A 16,025-nucleotide genomic window follows, 5' to 3' on the forward strand; every position below is an offset into this window, starting at 1 on the left:
CCAACTTGCAGACCTACCATTGAGGGATCATAATGACCCATGGGATCTATCCCTATGATTTGATTTTTCAGGTTAGAATGCTACAATTTTCTTTATGCTTTGAAGACTTTGTATGTATATGTGTTTGGGACAATACGTTCACAAATGATTTCTCAAGTCATTCCAATACACACAACACGTAACAGAGTGTGTATCTTACATCACTGCAGTCACATGGAAACTCACATTATTTATTGCCACTTTTTAAGTGAATACATAATCAGATTCACAATTTTTTCATTTCACGAACACTACATTTAATGCTTGTTGGGACAATATGTCTTGGGGGGAATTCTTCAAGTTATTTTAGTACTGAGAACATGCAATAGGTTGTTTATCTTAGACAACCGCAGTCATTATAGAGCTCAAACGGATTATTGGCAATTGTGTGAATATGCAAGAAGTTGACTGAACGCTCGAAACATGCGCTCCATTATATCTAACACATTATACATTTTCTTAGGAAGAATTTCTTCCAACCTAATAGCGAGCAAGACACCGGGAATAATTGATTTTTACAGATATACAATCTATGACTGGACACGTCCAGTAGAAGATAGAACATACGCAATTGATTTCGGGACAGAACGGTCGCACAGGTATGCATCTTCTGCTATTCTTTTATTGATCATAATGATACTATTGATGACTGCAGTTTGAATCAAGCACAAATCCCATGCCTAACCATAGTATTTGAATTCCAGATTAAGGAAGCTCACTAATCAGAAACAGGGTAAGACACAAATACATTACCCATTTCCCATGCTGGGTTTCATCTCTCACATTTTTTTATGCTCCACAGAGGTGACATCACATTGGATAAGACAGCATGAATATTCTAAGGATATTGGTTGAATTTGAATTTGTCACAGTATAGCCAACACATCATGGGCACATAAATCCTTTCTTTGCACAAGGGATTGGTCAGTGTTTCTCTACACACTAAAACTCATATATCTATTGATATAGGCTGTACTATCAGAAAACACAACCATATGTAACAACAAATGTTGGATTATCTTGCAAACAGATATATTGTCTATGATAAGATGGTGACATGTCTACATATCATTTTTTGAATTTCTTTACTTTTTATGACCTGACCATGATGTTGCAACTCTTCATCTGAAACCTTTTGTGTGGTATGTTTCTTTTCTCTTTGATTTTTCTAATTATTGATTTTACATTTGTGGAACAAACATCTTTTGTGCATAATTTGCTACCTACTGATTTTGTATGAACATTATGACTGTTTAAAGCCTTGAGAATGACCGGGATGGTCGAAACACATGCCGGTTGTTTTTCTGACAAACGTTAAAACCGGCTATTTTGAGCCAGGAGAACTATGAATCTATTATTTTGTGAATACCAAGCTGAACATCCAAACAACCTATTATATGGACATTGGAAAACTTTAGGAACATTTCCTGAGCACGAGTTGTTTATCCTGCACATAATTTAGATTTCTTCTTCATGATACAAATCCCAGAGGGTGGGTTTTTGTTATCGGGATCCTCGCTGCTGGAACTTTACTCAGAAAAACATTTTGTAGTAATTGTAATATGGTAAATAGCGCACAGCGACTATATCATGCCCACTGAACCACAATCCTTTGATCTGTTTTTACCTTGCAATATCCATGTTGTTTATTTTACAATAATAGTTAATTAATCTGAATCTTCATATGCATGTTACATAAATGCATAGTACAATGCAGTGATCCCAAATGTGTAGCTTGCAAGCAAAATATTGCTCAAAGCACCCTCAAATGCTGCTCACCAGTTGCTTTGAGTAGCTGTGTAGAGTCAAAGGAGGAGGTGCTACAAAGATGATACAGCAATGGAACCCTAAACTGAGCAATGAAATTGTTGGAAAGCTATCCGATTCGTCTGCTCAGTCATTAAACATGACATACTAATTTTTGCTGATGTATCATTGCAATGGACTGAAGGGATAGAGTTGGGAGGGCGTGATGTTGCAAAACCATACTGTCTGTCACAGTGAAATGTCACATGGGGCTGCACTTCATACAGAGCATGGTTGAAGGCTACTGGTGTGACCTTTGAAGCCACAGATTGGACATCCTCATCAACATGAAATTACTTCTGCCGAAATCAGAAGGAATAATTGTTTCCTCTTACAGTCCCACTGCCTAGGCCGTGAGGATGTGCAATGTGCATTGATCTAGCAAGGTGACGATTGAAAATAACCTGAAAGCCAAAAGCTAGGACTTGCTGGCAAGCCCAGGGAAGACCAGTGTGAAAGCTGATGCAATCAATAGCAAAACACCCATAAGTGAACCCACATTCACTAGGGCAGCATACTCGCCCATCTCTGCAGCACACCAGGAGCACCAACACTGGCTAAATCAAGTACTTAATCTAAGCAGCATCCATTGTCCTGTATTAGGCTTGCCCATCCCTCGTCTGCATCCAGTTGGGTGTAATAGGGCTGTTAACAGTAGCATAACCAATCCATAATGGGCAAATAAGTAACATGAATGCCCAAATGGCCACAACTAAATAAGTAACCGATTTGTTTTGGGTGATTGAAAGGTTTATATTTATATCCACCACTCGCATTATTAGTTTGAAATGTTCCATACCCATTAATGGGCAAAATCAGTGACTCACCAGCCTGTGTTTGTGCCCTGATAACTTATTGCCATCTTCAGTTCCTTTACAAAGCTAACAAGTGGATAATTGACAAATTTGTGCCATGCATGCACAACTTTCCATCATAAATCATTTGAATCTGTCTAATTTGTAATTGCAAAGGATTTGTTTTATACTCATTGCAAGGTCCTATAGAAAATATTGTTATCACTGCAGATCTGATATTTGTTGAATGTGCAAACAAGCAAAATGCATGCAAAATTGTCCATGGTTTAATATCGTGTATAACCTTACATCTGAATCAAATTAACTTTCTGCTAATAATGTCTCACTAAAATGCCTAACACTTGTACAGATATCAAAAGGTAGAGTCCTCAAACCATTCTGTAAAGTGGTCCTAGAATGCTCCAATTTCTGAGCAATATTACTGTTGATGTTTGCCATTAGTTTTCTGAAATATTCCTTGGAGAATAACCTCAAAGCTTCAGTGAAGTTCATTAAATCATACATGTTTTGACCAATGATAATTGTCTTGTGCTCTTGAAAACTCCCTGTTTACCATTTACATTCTTATACAAACATTCTGAACACCACCGTAATCTCAAATTAAGTTGTCATTGCAGATTAGCATGGACTAGATTTGCACCCAGACTACAGTACTGTTATTTGATTTCTATTAACATGTTCTATTTTTAATACTAAATGTATTACAATTATAATTTAGGTTGGAATCAATGTGCCACCACATTAAGGACAGTATGTTTTGTTGAGGTACAGATGTTGCTCACCATTGCATTCCAGTAGTAAACGTTGCATATTTCCAACAAAAGGTTGGGGTCCTCTGGTACATTCAATAGATAAAAGATGATATAAGACATATAGCAAAAAACATGATTCGTCCCTAATATGGAGAATATCAGAAGCAAGTGACAGATCAAGGGAAACACAATTTCTTCTGTGTTTGTAGTATATATTCTATCATCATAGCCCTTGCTATCTAACTAGCCTTTAGCTTGGCCACTGGAAAGCCAAAAAACCCAATCTTAGGACAGGTGTCTGTGTAAAGCACAGCTGTATGTGTTGTGACTATGTAGTTACACTATTGTGTTGGGAAAGTGCTCCACAGTGGGTTGTATGTTTCGGCGGCTGAATATTCGCACTTCGCCTTCCTCAGGACCAAAAAATATAAGGCAAATCCTGAAGACCAAAAGATCAAAGAGATTCATTAAATATGATCAGTATGTATAATAGTTGACTGGATAAAACCACTGTGATCTTATCTATGATATACACCTTATGCCCAGAGAAAAGTTTCTAGTGAGTCCTCCACCCAAAGCAATAAAAGAACATCATTACCACGAGTAAACCTGAGTCTCGTGATTGGTTTCTCTAAATAGTAGGTAAAAATACACCATAATCAGTGAACTCACCCTCTAATATTTGAGTGGTACTTTTCTGTAGAAGTGAGTGACCTAAACTTCTCTTGTCATGTACATGGTTGGAAGAGTGGTGTGCCAATCAAAGAGGACATGACTTTAATTCTGTAATTAAGGCAGAGGATTAAGACAAGAATATGGGCTGAAAACCAGACTGGCCAAAAGAATCAGCATCTCAATCTGCCAATTGAACGGTGCCTCCGTTCAGTGAAGCCATAGCCCACGATATGAGTAGGGAGACGTAGTTTGTCTTTCTATGCAAAAAATATCTATGCTGTGTATGTGAGTGACACTCATGAATAGCTTACAGTGGGCCGGAAACAAGGGTGCCGGTGAGCTTACCTCCATTATCCATCCCCTGTATGCTCCCAATTCAGTAGTTTCTAGGATTTCCTGTTTTATTTCAGTACAGGGATCATGCCCTTTGGGTCTGGAAGCTCTCATTATCTTCCAGTAATTCTGAGACCATGTTAATATACTGAGCATTATTGAATACCACCCCCTGCCTCCTTTATTTGTGTGTCTTATGGTCATTCTACGATCTGCTGTGAGTGTTTGTACGGCCTCCCTCTCAGTGTTTGATAATTATGTCTAACATGTTGTTTTTGGGTGTTTAATCTTTTGAGGTCCCCTGTGATGCATCTCCCAGAGAATTAACATCTTGGGGATTTAATTGTCCATCGGTGTAAACAAGGATGGTATGCCTAACCCTGTATCCTCCACTCTTTTCCTGGGATCATGGTCACGAAAAAAAAAATGGTAGTCTCAACTTTCCAAAAAAACGTTTTTAACTCTAGTTCTGCCATAAACCAATCTGTTTGATTGGTAGTAACAAATGATAGTCCTTTAGAAATAACTTGTAATTTCATCGATGTCCGGTTGATGTCAGGGTGATATACGAAAGTTTAAAAACTGGAATTTTCACATTGGGTTTGTTCTCATGTGTTGTTGACATTACCATATCAATCTGTTGCATGTCCCCCTGTGGTGCCTCTGTCATATCTTGCTGCTACATGGGGTATATTCTGGGTAGTAGGGATCCCATGAACAGGTCTGGGGGTTGCCTCTGCCTACAAAGAGGTCTTTGGCCCCTTGCACGCTGATGTTGTTCATAGCCATAATCATATGGATAGTTGCCCGCAGAGATTCTTACCCATGTTGGAGAAGGTAACCCATCTACTCACTCCCCGCGTGACTATTATACATGTATTGAGATCTCTCAGTAGTTCTTATTTCCAAAAAGTTTGCTACTAGGTATGGATAGATTTTTTCAGCTTTAAACTCCTGTCTGTCCATATTGAGTCTTTTTTTGTTTTCCTTTGCCACTGGAGTCTTCCCTTCCCCCCTGAAGCACTCCCTTGTGCACCCCCTTCTTAAGAAACCCTCTGCTGACCCTTCCTGCCCATTTAACTATCACCCAATCTCCATCACCCCTTTCCTGGACAAAGTCCTGGAAACGCTAGCAATCTCCCAGTTTAATCTTCATATTCTCCTTCTTTTCCTCACATCTCTGGCATCTCTAAGAAGTCACACTACCAGCTGCACCTCCTCAGAGGTATTCTTCCTTTCCTCACCTACCCCCAGCAGCTCACTGTCTCCAGAGCTCTGGTTCTCTCTAGGCTGGACTACTGCAACAGCCTCTTTCTAAATCTGCCTGCCTCTACTCTCCGCCCTCTGCAACTCGTCCAAAACAGGAATACGAAACTTGTCCTTGGCCACAAGTCCAGGGATCAAATATCTCCAGGACTGAAATCCCTGCACTGACTCCCATTGGCGGGGAGGATTACGTTCAAAACCCTCTGCATTGTCCACAAGGCCTTCTGGGGCCTGAGGCCTCAATACCTTCAACTCTCTTTTCCTAAATATCTTCCTCCTCGAGCTCTTCGCTCATCCGTCTCTAACTCCCTCAGGGTCAGTCACTTCTCCAAGCAATGAGTTTGTGGTAGATCTTTTTCTTCTGCTGGGGCCTCCCTCTGGAACAGCCTTCCTGCCTCTCTGAAACTTGAGGAGAACCATCTCCAGTTCTGTGTTCTCTCCTCTCCTCCCCTGCTGATCTCCTGGCTGATCCTGAAACTGCACTGGTTCCCTGGCTACCCTGTGATCTCAGGCCCTGGTCCCCTCCCCCCAGTTGCACACCTGCACTGCCCCCTGGCAACCCTTGCACTCAGGGACTGTTTCTCTATCCCTACAGCCCCCTACCAGCACTTGTTGCCTGCTGTCTGCACTTCCCTTGCACTTCACCATCTGGCCGCACTTTTTATTTATCAGTGTCTTATTTATTTTACTGTTTATCTAATGCACTGCACTGTCCCCTCCCCCATTCACCCCACACTTTTCTCCTGCCCCCCCTGCACTTGCGCAATCTTAATGTCACCTGGCCTAGTAAGATCAGTGTCTCTGTCTTCCCTCTGTGCCCCCTCCCTTGCCTCATCACACCTCGAAACACTTGTGTATAGGCGCATTACAAATGTCATATCATATCATATCATTTTTAAAATATTCAAATGGACTTCAGCATTGGTTATGGCTGTATTGCGGTGGGATTTAAATTTGTTCAAATTGTAATTACCATTGAATCGCAGCTGCATTTGGTGGCTAAATAACTGTAGTTGGTTATTTATACTTCATCATAAATAAAGAGACATGGGGCCTCATTAAGGAACCAGCGTTAACCTTGCCGGTGCTACCAGTGGGTTACTGCTGAACCTGTAATTTACCAGCGCCTGACCTCCTGGTGCCAGTGAGCTCACTGGCACCCTTGTTTCGTGACTGACAACATTGTAATGAGGCCCATGGTTTATTGTGAACCACCAAAGCAGCCGGGATAATGTTGGATTTCAAATACTCACGAAGGAAGTGACCGTGTAGTTCAGTACGTAAACCCTTCTTTTTGAGTTTAAGTAGTTTCTCCGAAGAAGAGGAGGCTTGATTACTGGAACCTGCGCCCACCTGATCAAAGAGAGAAGGACCTTTTATGATATCTGAAATGTGTGCTTCACTATAGCTCAGGGTAGCATTCTCTGCCATACTATATAGAGATATGAAAGAGAAATGGGGGAGTTGAAAAGGAAAAGGTCAGAAAAAGGGCAATTGCCTGTGTAAGTTAAAGACTGCCAGCTGTGTCCTAAATAAATGAAAATATACTAACCAGTTGTGCTTATAAGTGCCATAATGTTATGGTGAATATAAGTATGAAGCCCTTAATACAGCAAAAAGCTGTGTATAAAGTTTAAATTTCAGGGGGTCCCTAGCTCTGGCCCGGTCCACGGAAATCTAAGCAAACATGGAGGAAGTGTCACGCCAGGATTATTTTTATCATATGAAATATATTCCTTGAAGTTTTTTAATATGGTGGTGGCAGAATACTCAATGATATTCTGCTCAACGCTCCCCGTCTAAATCAAGGGCAAACAGGCACCAGCTTTTTTAATAATCAGAATTGCGACTTGAGCTTTTTTTTACCTTGCAAATTGCAGGCTGTTTATTTTAAAAAAAATAGTTAATTCATCTAAATCGTCAAACAACTAAACAAGCACATATATATGCATTCATTGAAAAAACTTTGTTAAAGGGACGTTGTGGTTAAGTTGAGCTACGAAAAACCTATGAAATTGAGTGAAAAAATGTTGTCAAAGGGACATTATGGTTAAGTTGCGCTCTTAAAAACCTATGAAATTCAGTGAAAAAACTTTGTTAAATAGACGTTATGGTTTTGAGTAAAATCCTGAAAACCCTAGAAATTCTCAAGTTATGGTAAGCTAAGCAACCATAACTCGCGCCACCACCATGCACTGCTAAGACTAATACCCATTTTTTCACTGAATATAGATATAGATAGCATGAATTTAATAGGTTTTTAGTAGGATTTCCTTACTTTATAAAGATGTAACATAGAACATACTGAATGCCTTGTCCCACACTAGTGGTTCTGATGTTTGCGGACCGTGCGCAGGTCCGCGGACGGACTTGGGCAACATCACCACTATCCAAAAATTCAGGGGACATCTTACATTGTTGTATCATGTAATAAAAACACTGAACATGTTCAAAGAGCAGCATATAATTCAAAAATAAATAAGAAGTGCAAACTGTATATGTAAGACACCAACAGTCCAATTACATAGCATAACAAACATAATGGAACATACCAGAAAAAATAAATAACATATGCCTCCAGCAGAATTACCTCACAGAAACTGCACAGTAAAAATCAACAGCACACCTTCGAAGCAGTAACAGCAAAACTAAAAAACAAACTAGTAAGTACACTACATTAATTCCTATATTTATAAACTTTCTGTAGTAGGGTACACTAACAAATCATTTTCTTTTTTTTCACGCAGAAATGTCTAGTACTTTGGAATGGCTAGAAGAACATTTTCCTCAGGACGAAATGAGTGAAAACAGTGATACTAATAGTAGACACTACACTTCTCTAAATAAGACAATTAATGAACGTTATTTTATGTGTACTTAACACATTTTTTTTTAACAGAACATCCTTGGTCAAAAATCCACTCTCACTAACCTCGATTCACTATACACTAATTTCTGCATTGACAACTGTATTATCCCAGTTCGACCTTCTGTCAAAACACTGGGAGTCCACATAGATGCTGCCCTCTACATGGACAAGCAAGTCAAGGCTATTGTATCTGCCTCAGCCCTGAGCACCAAGCATATCAATGCCATCAAACCTTTCCTAACCAAAGATCTCTCAATCACCAGAGCTACCATTGGAGCCAAACTAGATTATTGTAATGCGTTGCTGGCCGGCACATCCAACTCTAATCTGACCAAACTCCAAACTATCCAGAACAACGCACTAAGAGCAGCACTCAACTTACCTAAAAGAGACCACATCTTGCAAGCCAGAAGGGCTGGACATTGGTTACCCGTCAAAGAGCGGATTACATTCAAAATTCTTACCACCGCCCATAAATGCATCAATCTGTCAGCCCCCTCATGTCTGTCTGATGCAATAACAAGATCTTTTTCCACCAGCCCCACTAGACAGTGTCACACCAACCAACTGAGGGTCCCGCGCATCAAAAAAGTTAGAGCTGGAGGAATAAGCTTCCCCTTCATTGCCTCAAAGTTATGGAATGCTCTACCCAGCACGCTCAGAGCAGAAACCTCTCTCCCGGTCTTCCAAAAAAACTTAAAACTACCCTGTTTAACTAACTCTTCTCCTTCTCCTTCTCCTTCTCTCTCTTCTCTATACTTGCAATTTCTACTATCATAACTAAGTAATGACTGCACTGTATGTTTTAATAAGTCATTTTCAATTTCTGCAACAAGCACCACGATGCCCTTTGGGCTGCCTGTGCGCTTAATCAAATGTGAATAAATAAATAAATAAATAAATAAATAAATAAATAAAATAAATACAGACAATAAGAATAATATTGAAACAGACACCTTGGAAAATTATCTGCAGCATTTAGAGCAAAAAATTGATCAATTAATGACCAATTTCATTATTTTTAAAAGCTCTGTAGGGGACCATATAAAGGAACAAAAATAATATCACTGTCCCACATGTACCTATACCCCTACTCCATATCTCTGCCAACCATCCCCAAAAAATCCCCATCATGAAAAAAGTTATGATGAGACTTCAATCCCTTCCTCCCCTACCATCCAACATGTACAAACCCCCAATTCCCCTGTATTTGTATCAATGTGTGCTTCCCCCTCTCTTTCATCATTTTTATATTTTTATTCAATAATAAAATATTATGTGTGCTGTTACTATATACCTCTGTGTATTGTTTTTTTTAAAAAGTGGCTAGGGTTTCCGTGGAGAGCGTGGGTGTCTGGGATGTCCACAATTAACCAAAATGGGAGTGTCCTAAGGACATTATACCTGTCTTCACTGTCCGCAATCGAAATAGAGGTGTCCGCAGGACACTAAATCCGTCTGCATGTCCACAACTATTCAAAATAAGGCGTCCTAAGAACATACCCCCTGTTCGCATTGTGCACAACCAGAATGAATATGTCCGTAGAACACAAAGATGTGACGCACATATAATTTGTTCGGGGACCTGAACACTGTCTGTAGAACACCTGCATGCATGCGTATCACACCCTTGGGTCCTACGAACATCGTGCCTGTCCGTAACTGTCCACTGCACATGTGTCGCACTTTCAATTAGTTTGGGGACATGAACCCTGTGCGTAGAACACCCGCACCCATGCGTACACCCGAACCCGCGCATTTGGGGTCTTATGGACACCCATCCCATTCACGAACGTGTACGCGACATCATCATGTGACCGCACCCACGCTAAGCATGGGTCCTTGTTCGCGAACACAGTCCGGAACCCCGGACATCAAAAAAGTGCTTTTTGAGCAAACCAAGGTATTTTCATGTGAAACCTCACCCTTGCACATGTCCCAGACCATGTCTCTAGTGATCTGATACTTTTTGGAACTTTTTAAGCCCTTTTTGGTGTTCGAAGTGTTTGCGGACAGCCGGCTGTCCGCGAAGTGCTCCTCAGCACCCCTATAAAAGGCCACACCCCAGAGCTGATCCTCATTCTGATTTTGGATTTCCAGAATAGAGCATTGCTCCAGATTGCTGGTGATCAGAAATTGCTTTTGCTGTGCTGTGCTCTTTTACATTTGGAGAAGATGGCAACCCTGGCGAGTCCTGCTCCTGCTGCCTCAACATCAGCACCACCCCGCCCCCTCCACCGCCACCATCTCCCCAAGGTCTTGCAGAGCGGAACAGGCATGATGATGCAGAGGAGGATGAAGAGGATGATTAGGATGAGGTAGTGGAAGTCCCTACTACTAGCACTAGCACTCACTGTGAATTTTGGGTGTGGAGGTTGTTTGGCACTCTTGATGGAGTACCCAAAGCTTGTGCAAACAAGCTGTGCTGCACTCAGTGGCAGTTGGTGCTGAGTCGTTGCAAACCAGGTTTGTACAGCTCTGTTACTACCTCAATGAAGCAACAATTAAGGTTGTTCCACGGTGGGGCTGTTCGTAAGGTTGTACCTTGCGATAAACGTAGTAGGTTGAGTTCCTCTGCAGCATCCTCTGTCTCTGCTCCTGCCTCCACAAGAGGCACTCCTGTGGGGCAGCGCATCCCTCCCGTTGCCTTGCAAGCCATACGTGATTCTGTAGACCCTTAACTTTCAAAGATCACAGTATTGTGTATGTACTGCAACACAGTACTCTTCAGGGGGGAGACCCTTCGAAGTGCTTTCGAGGCTGCGGTCCGGGAGCATGAGAAGGACTGCCACCTACCTGATTAAGGTCCACCCTACACCTTCCTCTCTCCACCTGCCCTTTGCTATCTCCGTGGTTGGTGCACCTTCCTTACCCTCCCTTCCCTTCCTTTCCTTATGTGTCATGTCTAAAAGAAATTACAAAAAAAAAGTCTCTTTTTAGAGCCGCCTTTCACAGTTCAAAAATAGAAGTGCCAATGAAATGCTGCAGGGTGTTGTTTATTTTTAGAAGTCCGTGGACAGTCCGGGAAAATGTAAAATTTTTGAGGTGCTGCCCTATCAAAACCATTGCACTCTTCTCTGGGAGGAAGTGGTGGCTCTGAAAAGAGCCTTTTTGTGTTTTTTTTTGTGTTTCAAAAACTTCAAATGGTCAACACCTACTGGAATAAGGATTGCTATAATTCCAAAAAGGATCGCAATGCATTTGGTATATTTTGCAGAAAAATCTGATTGCCAACATAAGTAAGATGTACTCCATCTCTGAGAAAAATGTGTCTACTACAAAACATAGTATTTTCATTGTGAAAAGAGGACATGCCAACATCTCTCAAAAAGGCAACCACAGCGTTGTTGACATTGCACCTCACTTTCTCCATTTATGGACCAAATGAAGAAGAATGCAGCCACATTTGTCTCTGCGTAATACGAGAAAAAATTACTCAGGAGTTTGGAAACATGTCCATGACTTTCCCAAGTCCTTCTTACATTGCAAGCGATTCCAGCGACATGTCCTAAAATGTTCCCTCCATAATGAACAATAATAATGTCTGGATGACGCTGTGTCACCAAAGTATCACAAAGAGATACTAAATCCAGCCACTTCATTCCACACACTCCATACCAATGCACTTCCACATGAGGGAATACAAGATGTACAGCCACTCCACAGTGATTTGCATGCACCTTCAATCAATTTATCCACGAGTCTCCCAAAATCCAGACAATCTGCCTACTGAAAGACAGCCATAGCTAGCTACTCTCCTCTTAGAAACAGATATTCTGCCAAAGTCTCTGCTTACACATCACACCCAGTAAACCTTATTGACCAATCCCTTGCCCTGCACATTCTCATTTGCATGACTCTCAGCCTCAAATTCCCCATATGTAATAAGTGCTGTCCGCGGACAACTGCGATGTCCACTGACAAATCGTAAAATCTGAGAGTGGGAATGAACATTTATATAGTTTGCCCCACTTGCCCCCTGAGGTTGTCTCTGAAAAGAGCCTTTTTTGTTTTTTTGGAAACTGCTTATAAAAAACAGCTTTCATTTTGTATTTTTTTTCACTTATTTTCTTCCTGATGTCTTCAAATTATCCTCTGTAAAGCACTCCTTATATTTTCAAATAACATGGCATTTGCCAATATGGATAAAGAAATGCCATCTGATTTAAAATAGTCACCATTGACATAATCAATATTGTCATAGTTACAAGACAACATTCCACTTCTCAACAAAAAGGCAGACATCCCTCTGTTAACCAAACACCTTGCACTGTTTTTCTGGGGACAGAAAACGTTGGAATTGTCCCACAGTGCCTTAGGCAGTATTTGATAAAAATACACTTTCCCACTTGGAACAACCTCCATCACTGCCTGAACCACGTTTTCAAATCTACTGAATAAAGTAGGAGCACTGGTGTATCCCAAATGGATGCCACCCCAATGCAGAACCACTACATGTGGACTCTTCCACATGCAGAATGTTTTTCAAGCTCCAACCACTGCCTGCATATTGCAACCAGACACAGTTGACCAGTAAACCTCCACTCCTTCAAAACCAAAACTGGCAGCCTTATGTTTAAACATAGCATACCTCTCTAACCCATCTACAAACATATATCCAACCACCAACACGATGACTTTCTCCACCTCTGCCATCTTCACTACACACACACTCTCTCAATAAAAAGAAGAACCTCAACACCTGATTGGCTAATCCCCAAAATACACTCCCATTTAATGCTCAGATGCCCCAGATGGGGCACGCCCTGTCCGCAAACACCTGCGGTGTCCGTGGAGTGCGTAACACTGGGGCAGCCCTTCTACCCTTTCCACTTCACTCTCTGCACCATTCCCTCATTGGCTACTGTTAAGCCGTCACACAACCATCTGCCAATCACATCCAAGAACTTTACATATAACTCCATCATCACAGTTCTGCACTTTAGATGTACTGTTGATCACTCTGACCACAATTGTGATGTGATTCCAAAGCATCTACAGCAACAACTACTATAAAACACTCCAAGATTTCTTCTTGAAGATTCATGCACATCCACATGCATGAACACAAACTACAGGTATGAATATTTTCTGAACAGTATATGTACAGCTCTTGTATAAATGAATATAAACAGGGTAACTGCCACTTACCCTTTATAACCTGTAAAAAAACGTTACTGCCATTTCTCCCATCTGCTATGATCAAGTGTCACTTGCAAAGCTGTCTGCTCTCCAAATGTCTATTTACCCATATTATTAACTGTAATGTGCAAACTGTTATTCTCTTAATTCATTATGTCATTTGTGTAACCACTGCCATATATGTATCCACATTTCAACCATAATACCAATTGGGGTAAGAGTTCTTTTTAGGCTTCTTCTCATCACCCACAAATACATTATGGGTCAAATGCCTTTGTATCTGAAGGAAGCCAATGTCTTGAAAGTCAATGCTAGGACATTAAGATCTGATAACACCAATACTCTTAAAGTCCCCCGTAGTAATTGTAACAAGGCAAGACAGGGCTCTTTTGAAGTAGCAGCTCCTACTGAATGGAATGCTCTATCGCCTACCCTTAGAACATTACCTTCAACTGAACTGTTCAAGAAGCAGTTGAAGACCCTGCTCTTTGCATAGATAGCTGATGTAGTCGCTCATGCCTATGGCCTTCTTTAGTCTGAGTTTGTTTTTCGCTCAATCTTTATGTTTGCTGTAAGTCAGTCCGCGCCCATCAGCCTTCGGGTACCAGCTGCACGTTATAAATATAATAACATAACATAACATAATGTTTAATGCATTATAGTGCATAGGATGTACATACAATTTCCTTTCTATACATTCTGTATATTTTACATACAATCTATCATTTGAACTTCCTTTAGAAATGATTATAATAGTAATCAGACACAACACACACACAGCTGTCTAACAAAGTGTCATTTCATGTTAAAACATGGGAGAAATAACAATATAATTGTTGGAGAAGGCTTTGTAGGATGTTATAAAGTGACACACAGCCAGGATGAGTACATGCATCTTTATTCGTGCACACAGATAGCCATAATCATTTGAAAGGCTCCCAGCTGAAACAACACCACTCCCTCTACAACTGTTCTTCCAATATAGACAGCTCCCCATTCCAGCTGGTTCCCCATTCCATTCTAGAATTTACAACATCATTCAACTATACACAGGTGCAGTCATGCCTATCACATCATGTAAAACTATATACAAACAGTGTAGTAAACAGATATAACATCTTCCCCTTCCCTGCAGTCTGCAACAAAAGCACCAGAACCTTCATTGTAACCCTTACTTTAATTCAAACTCTCCCATCTCCAAGCACCACAGGATCACCCAGTAGTTTGCTAATCCCCTGCAATCTGGTAAACTTGCTTTGCCCTTTGCCACTTTTCCAGATTTTCTTATTTAAACCTTCTCCCCTACAACTATCCTGGAGAGTAATAAGCTGCTGAACCCATCAAATCCTTCTGCATTATTTCCCACACATTCACAAATGCATACATTGCATGCTTTTGCCCACAGTTCCTGCCTAACATCCAATAACACTGCCTTAAAAAGCCAAGTATGCTCTGTGTGCTTACTATTGTAATCATTTCTAAGGCAAGTTCAACTGACAGATTCTAAGTAAAATATACAGAATGCACATAGACAAAGAAAACTGCATCTACATGCTGTGCACAGTTATCAGAAAGCATCACTACTGCAAAAAACAAAATTCATGTCTACATTAACAACAGTGCTATTAACACACATATTTACTAACTTCTTTCACAATTGCAGTGAAGACCACTTTCCTGAAACCCAGCAGCATCTGAAGTACGAACCAGAACTCAGAAGAAACTTACTCTTCCCATCCAAAAAAGTAAGTGCAATACTGCCATAATGTTCTAACTGTTACTCAAACACTGTAGAATTCTAGTATTGTAGAACAAATTATTGTATTAACCCTGCAGCATTAGATTCAGTATTACTAATTGCGCCTTAGCAGGTGCATACTTTGTCTTGTAATCTGAACACCAGTATAGTACCACACAAATACGAGAATAGCCTTCTCAACCTGAAGTAACAGCCCATTGCACAATCAAACACCGCTACATACCATTTTACTCAGACATTCATGCACAAAGCACACAGACATTACACAACATCCCAACCCACACTTTCTTTTTTTCTCCAACAGACCCCAAAGAATGCCTACCAAAAAGCAACTCAGTAAAAAGCAATGCAGAAGTAGACAAAATTAAAATAAGAGTGTCCAAAATAAGCCTAAACCTCTAGCAGAATTTATACAAAGATTTCAAGCAAAACAGCTAATACAGTTACTAAGCGAAACAAAAGCATCTTCCAGTAAAGAAACGTTGTCTTCTCTTTCAAAATGTAAAACTAAACAGAAAGTTATGAAAAAGACTGCAGCTGCCACTAGTGCTAACACTGAACCTATAAAT

This window comes from Ambystoma mexicanum, chromosome 1q (genome assembly GCF_040938575.1).
Source record: "Ambystoma mexicanum isolate Mex_15411 chromosome 1q, UKY_AmexF1_1, whole genome shotgun sequence".
Classification (NCBI taxonomy): domain Eukaryota; kingdom Metazoa; phylum Chordata; class Amphibia; order Caudata; family Ambystomatidae; genus Ambystoma; species Ambystoma mexicanum.